Genomic DNA, 7,233 nt, shown 5'->3' with positions numbered 1-7,233 from the left:
CTTGTGAATTCAAATAGATTTTATTACAAAGTAACAAGCCGAGTTGATCCATTGAGAAACTTACTTTTTCAGTCTCGGCATACACCTTTTAATCAGTTTCATCCTTTCATAACATACATAGTTAATCCTCTTTATGTAAATGATGAATACACTTTGGCATTTGGCCACCCAACCCTCCCCTAAACCATACGACTCTGGGTGAATTATGCACCACCCTATGGGATAGCCCAGGATTGAACCAGTGTCTCAAGTGATGCCTGTAGCAATGAGTTGCTGTGCCTTAGACTGCTGCGCCACTCGGGAGCCTTGCGAGCCTATCAGAATGTAGGTCACGTAGGTCCATGCATTGCTCTCTGACATAAACTCCCTCTGTAGCTAACATCTACAATAACCATTAGACATAAGAGTTGGCGTTATCATACACAGCCCCAGTGATGGCTAGCTCTGAGAATTCCTTTGGCCTGTACAGAATAAGGTAAATCAGCTCTTTGCACCTTACTTGTGGAATCATCTCCAAACTTCTCTAAATATGTATATTTTGGTGCCTCTAGGTTAATTCAGACTGCTGAATGAGGACCTCTTACTACTTACTTACAAAACGTTTTAAAGGAGTTCAACAAACCATTCAGTCATGGATACGAGTCGTGGATACGTGACAGCATATATGTACTGGTTTGTATGTGATCTGTTGACTGTCTTTACCGCCCTCACTGTAGAACTGACCACAATACAGAGAATCTGGTTGCAAGAGCGAAAATATCAATGTCCTTGACTACCTACTGTATAGTCCATAACACCAATGGTTGGTTTCCCAGACCCAGATTAATCCTACCATTGGAGTACAAATATGTAAATTGTCCATTGAACATGCTTTTTAGTTCAGGACTAGGTATAAACTGTCTCTGTGATTCTGTCCCAAAGAGGTTCTGTTTGATGACAAGGTAGTTACAAGGACTGAAATAAACATTTAGGGAAAAGAACACCTTGATCTTCACCAACAACCTGAAAACGATGACATAGGTAACAGTACATATTTTTAGCATTATCTTGAATAATCAAGATCAAAATCAAATCATGTAAAATGCTAACAAAGACGAGGGAATGGTTGAAGTCAATTTATTCTGCTTGCTTTTTTGTCTTACAGAGGAGAACATTTCAAACAGAGCAAAAAAGCATTTGATTTTGTATTTGCAATACCTCACAAGACATGCCACAAGAGGTCTCTTGGTCCAACAGACTATGGAAGGTGCACAGTACTGAAAATAGTAATGACAACATGGAACTCTATTCCACATCAAGTAACTCATGCAAGCAATACAATTTGATTAAAAAAACACCTTATGAAACAGCGGAGACTGTGAAGCAACACAAACATCGGCGCATACACACACGATAGCATACACACACGATAGCATACACACACGATAGCATACACACACGATAGCATGCACACACGATAGCATACACACACGATAGCATACACACACGATAGCATACACACACGATAGCATGCACACACGATAGCATACACACGCGATAGCATACACACGCGATAGCATACACACGCGATAGCATACACACGCGATAGCATACACACGCGATAGCATACACACGCGATAGCATACACACGCGATAGCATACACACGCGATAGCATACACACGCGATAGCATACACACGCGATAGCATACACACACGATAGCATACACACACGATAGCATACACACACGATAGCATACACACACGATAGCATACACACACGATAGCATACACACACGATAGCATACACACACGATAGCATACACACACGTACACATGGATTATGTACTGTATATATGCGGTAGTGGTGGAGTAGGGGCTTGAGGGCACACAGTCTGAATGTATTGTAATGTTTTTAAAATTGTATAAACTGACATAATTTTGCAGAGCAGGAAATGCAAATGTATAGTGTATGTAGACTTCTAAAGTTTGTAATTTCCACTTTGAAATGTAAGACTAAACTAGCCCTAAAGAAAAATGTATAAACCCCCCAAAAAATCCATACATTATAATACACATAATAATTCACATTTCCAGATGCTGCAGGATAATTTTTATGCTGTAGCAATCTGGCTCAAATTAAGATCCTACATCTGTAAACTCACCAGATAAGGATGGTCAAACGAAGCGATTCTCCAATGTTAATTAAGTGGGTAATTTTGTTTCATGAAGGTTATGGTCACACACCATTTACAACTTAACTGCTACGCAGTCACTGGACTATAAATCTAGAATGTGTCTACAACACTGCACATTGAAGGGGAGAATCTGAAGTGCGTGAGTAAATTGAAGTTAAGCTGGTAACTTGGAAAAATAAATCAAATCAAATAAAATAAAATAAAATCACATTTTATTTGTCACATACACATGGTTAGCAGATGTTAATGCGAGTGTAGCGAAATGCTTGTGCTTCTAGTTCCGACAATGCAGTGATAACCAACAAGTAATCTAACTAACAATTCCAAAACTACTGTCTTATACACAGTGTAAGGGGATAAGGAATATGTACATAAGGATATATGAATGAGTGATGGTACAGAGCAGCATACAGTAGATGGTATCGAGTACAGTATATACATATGAGATGAGTATGTAGACAAAGTGACAGGTAAACATTGGGAAATGGGGAGATTTTAAAAGCATTTAGGATATCTATATTTTCCAGTTTTGATGATCTGATGTTGACAACAATATAACAGTATATATTTAGCATTTACTGGTGGGGGGAAACTATTTTGTTTTAAAGGGGAGTACGGCCGAACCCACCCAAAGCCTCCCAAAAAATTCAAACACAGTAACCATTATTATGGATTGGCATGTAACAGAAACTAGGTGTCCATGTGTGATACAGTAGATCAGAACCATTGCTAGCATTTTAGGGGACCTAAGCTAGATTTGCTCACCTCGAGGGAAAACATTTCAGTGGCCCCCTCATGGCATGGGAGTGACAAATGTGCAACTTTAAAGTTAATATCATGCAAATTCTTCAAATTTTGCCATGGGGCGGAGAAACCTTTGCAGTTATAAAGCTAATTTCCTACAATTCTACACATTGTGACATGGGATGGCAGCCCTTTATGATGGTTATGCCTAGAAACTGTACTGCAGTAGATGTATTAGATACTTATTAGATACTGATGTGTGATAAATAAAGGACATCCTGAAAGAAACAGTATGTCTGTGAGACAAACAGAGAGCCAGTGGTGTAGTTTCAGTGTGTCTGCAGAAGACTGTACAACCCATCCAGCTGGGCTGATGTTGCTGGTCTGTCGGGGATTGAGCTGTATACGTGCTACGTATCAGACTAGAGAAAGGAAACAGACAGTTTAACTTCAGTCCTTTAATTCTACAGTACTGTAAATGTAATGTAATTTAAAAGGATGTAACATCAATCTGAAACTGAGAGTCGATCACAGTCACCAAACACAGTGGGTGATTCTGAACCTACATTGTCTTTTTCAGATGACTTTCCATTTTCTTCAACAGGGCCTGTACAACACAGAGGGAGCCTGAGTCAGAGTTTGTGTGTATTTGTGTGTGCGCTCATGCGTAAGTGTGGGTGTGGTTGTGTGTGTTATGTTGCTGTGCTTAATGTCACTTCACACTTCTCTTCCTGTCTCAAACCACCTTGGAGACATACAGCTCTGATCTAATGTTTTCAAGTTGCTCTGACTAACACCTTATTTGATGTTTTAAGTTAGTACGGTTGACATTGAGTGACAAAGGTGTATTGTGCTGAGGGTCCCAAATTCCTGTCCCAGGTCTGGAAAACAGGGACAGAAAACAACCTGATACAAACTCACCTGAGGGCAGTAACTTGGACGGTACAGTGGTGATGAGAGAATAGATCCCAGAATCCTTTAAGGCCAACATGCCTGCACAGCTCACAGCTCCCATCACCAAATCACCTACAACGTAAACAAAATTCAAATGTCATTACAATTGGTGTTCATAAATGCATGTGTGTAGTTGTGTTAGTAGTGTGTGCAGTGTTTGATGTATTTTGTTTGGAACATTGGCTGTGATCATCCTGTCTGGCTGTAGGTCTGTACAACATAAAAGTATATAAGAAGGGTGTGGTAAGAAAATCTCATCATGGACAATACAGAACTAAAGGTTGATACAATCTGCATCAAATTCACAAGGGAATTCTTACCTCTGAGAATTGGTTCTCTCTGAAAAACAAATGAGGCTAAATGATTTTTTATCCAATATTCAATATAGCCTACCCTATATTGCTGTTGTATTAATTTGACATATCACATACCACAACTGTCCCAGACTATATTTGGAATATTTATTTCTTGCACAGAATAGAATAGGTCGAATTTTGTACTATGGGGGATAGTAGATTGACATATGCTAGTGCTTTTGCTGTTCGTTCGGGCCTACTCATCTTGTTGGCTGACGAAAAGTACATTTGGACAGTTCTTCTAATATCTTAAATAGGCACCTCGGAATTGGGTAACGTCGCAAACAGTTGCGTCCCTGCTTTGTCTGTCTTAACTTGCAGCCTGTGAGAAAGACCCGATCAGGTGACAGAGCCTTTTGAGTCGCAGCACACTCCGGGAGAAGGGCACAACGCAGCACTCCGAGCTCCAAAAGGCATTGATTTGTTTAGGGTGCATTACGGCATCATAGGGGATGCTGCCGTGAAATTCGAGGCACTATCAAGTGCTTGTCAAATTGTGAATGAGAGACTATTGGAGTGTCTACAGTCTGTGCAAAAAAGAAAGCAGCACTCAGGCCTTTCAAGCAACCTTTTCCAAATCATCATTAGAGTTTCATCATGCAGCCGTACAATGTATTGAAAATCAAAACATATAGCCCAACGTTTGTAGAACAACTATAGTTACATTAATAACTCTAAATTAAGCACATAGGAGTACTTATTTAATTGTTAACCGCTCAACACAGAATAGCCACGCCACACTCACTCAAAGCCTTTGAGAAAATATTTATATTAAATGTTAAATTGTATTCTTCATACTTTAAAATGATACCAAAGAATTATTAGCAAATATTGCCTGCTAAATGAACTAGTGTAGCCCACAGCCATTTGGCATAGCGACATCAGGACCTAACGTAAGGACAACTCAGAGTATGCTATTCTTTTCATCTGAAATAGACTAAATGTTCTTCATCTTAAATTGGCACCGCTGCTAGTAGCGAGTGGCTATAGTGGCAAACGCCCCTGTCCCGAAGCTAGCACCAGTTAGCCGCGAGCCAGGTCCATCTCCCGGCGAGCAAACAAAATTACTACAACTACAATATCTCTTTTGCCAACTGGCCTGGACCCTTTGTCGACACGGCGCACCGCAATACCACCACGACTGGTCTGCCGACGTAACTCCATCCGCTGTGCCCTCAACCGGCATTTGCCGGACATCGAAGCAGACTCTTCTACTAGCCCCAGCCTGCTAACTTTAAACGCTGTGTTTCCCGCTTGCTAGCGTAGTAACGAGTACCCTGCAGATTCCCTGTTTCATGTATTGCTGTTCACTGGACCCTATGATCACTTGGCTACATACCTGATGCCTGCTGGACTGTTCATTTATCACGGAACTCTGTTTTGTTTATTTTGTATAGCCTTGATCTCAGGCCCTGTGTGTAGTTAACCAACCCTCTCTGCCCATTCATCGCCATTTTACCTGTTGTTGTTTTCTTAGCTGATTAGCTGTTGCTGTCTTACCCGTTGTTGTCTTAGCTAGCCCTCCCAATAAACAAATGTAATTGCTTTATGCCTCGCTTTGTGTCTCTCTGAAATGTCAGTATGCATTGTATACTGTTGTTTAGGATAGTTATCATTGTTTTAGTTTACGGCGAAGCCCCTAGTCCCAATCAGCACGCCTCAGATACATCCTTTGTCCCACCTCTCACACATGCGGTGAACTCACCCAGCATAACTAGCACGTCCAGAGATGCAACCTCTCTTCTCATCACTCAATGCCTGGGTTTACCTCCACTGTACTCGCACCCCACCATACCCCTGTCTGTACATTATGCCCTGAATCTATTCTAACACGCCCAGAAATCTGCTCCTTTTATTCTCTGTCCCCAACGCATTAGATGACCAGTTTTGATAGCCTTTAGCTGTACCCTCATCCAACTCCTCCTCTGTTCCTCGGGTGATGTGGAGGTTAAAACCTGTTATGGCTCGGCTGAAAAGCTGAAAAGGTGGCGCGGGAAATTTACACCAATTCGCTAAGACATAAATAAATTTCTCCGCCATGTTGTAGTCAACAGAAATACAAAATTACATCATAAATATTCCCTTACCTTTGATGATATTTCATCAGAATGCAGTGCAAGGAGTCCTAGTTCCACAATAAATCGTTGTTTTTTTCCATAAGGTCCATTACTAGTGTCCAATTAGCTGCATTTGGTACCACTTTCAGCTCACGTGCCCAAAAGCTGACGCTGGTCCAGGCGAACTCGGACGAAAACTTAAAAAAGATATATTCCAGGTCAAATAAACTGGTCCAACTAAGTAGAGAATCAATCTTCAGGATGTTATTTTCATATATATCCAATAACATTCCAACCGGAGCATATGTTTTCATCTGCAGCCAAATGGAACAATGGTGATATCAACAGACAAATGCGCAACAGGGAAATTGCATTCTGCCAGGACAGTGACTCATTCCCCTCCCATTCGGTCAAAGTTCACACCAGAGGCTCCATTCCACGTTCTACTGAATGAGGACATCTAGTGGAAGGCATATCTTGTTTGGAAGTGAAGAGGCGATGACTTAAAATTAGACCCGCATTCAGAATTTCACTTCCTGTTTGGAAGATTGCCTGCCCTATGAGTTCTGTTATACTCACAGACATAATTCAAACAGTTTTAGAAACTTCTGAGTGTTTTCTATCCAATAGTAATACTAATATGCAAATATTAGCAATCTAGGACAGAGTAGGATGCAGTTCACTATGGGCACGCAATTTATCCAAAGTGAAAATACTGCCCCCTATTAACCCAGGCAATCGCATTTGTTGACTTCTGTAACCGAAAAAGCCTTGGTTTCATGCATGTTAACATTTTATGTTTTATACACTGCTTTAGCACACTCCGCCAACCCTGATGTCCTTGCTGTGTCTGAATCCTGGCTTAGGAAGGACACCAAATAATTCTGAGATTTCCATCCCCAACTACAACATTTTCCGTCAAGATAGAACTGCCAAAAGGGGAGGAG

At 40.9% G+C, this 7,233-nt stretch overlaps 1 long non-coding RNA gene across 1 annotated transcript; it reads right to left on the bottom strand.

The window, feature by feature from the left end:
• Positions 1-1,100: 1,100 nt before the first annotated feature.
• Positions 1,101-6,653, bottom strand: LOC118389561 (uncharacterized). Its single transcript, XR_004826763.2, has 4 exons — positions 6,317-6,653; positions 3,841-3,945; positions 3,486-3,526; positions 1,101-3,341 (listed from the first exon to the last, which is right to left on the bottom strand). It is a non-coding gene; the product is annotated as an uncharacterized LOC118389561 (long non-coding RNA).
• Between the last annotated feature and the right edge of the window lie 580 nt (positions 6,654-7,233).

Source organism: Oncorhynchus keta, chromosome 10, assembly GCF_023373465.1.
Source record: "Oncorhynchus keta strain PuntledgeMale-10-30-2019 chromosome 10, Oket_V2, whole genome shotgun sequence".
In the NCBI taxonomy this organism is placed as follows: domain Eukaryota; kingdom Metazoa; phylum Chordata; class Actinopteri; order Salmoniformes; family Salmonidae; genus Oncorhynchus; species Oncorhynchus keta.
This window is presented reverse-complemented; position numbering and strand designations above follow the sequence as displayed.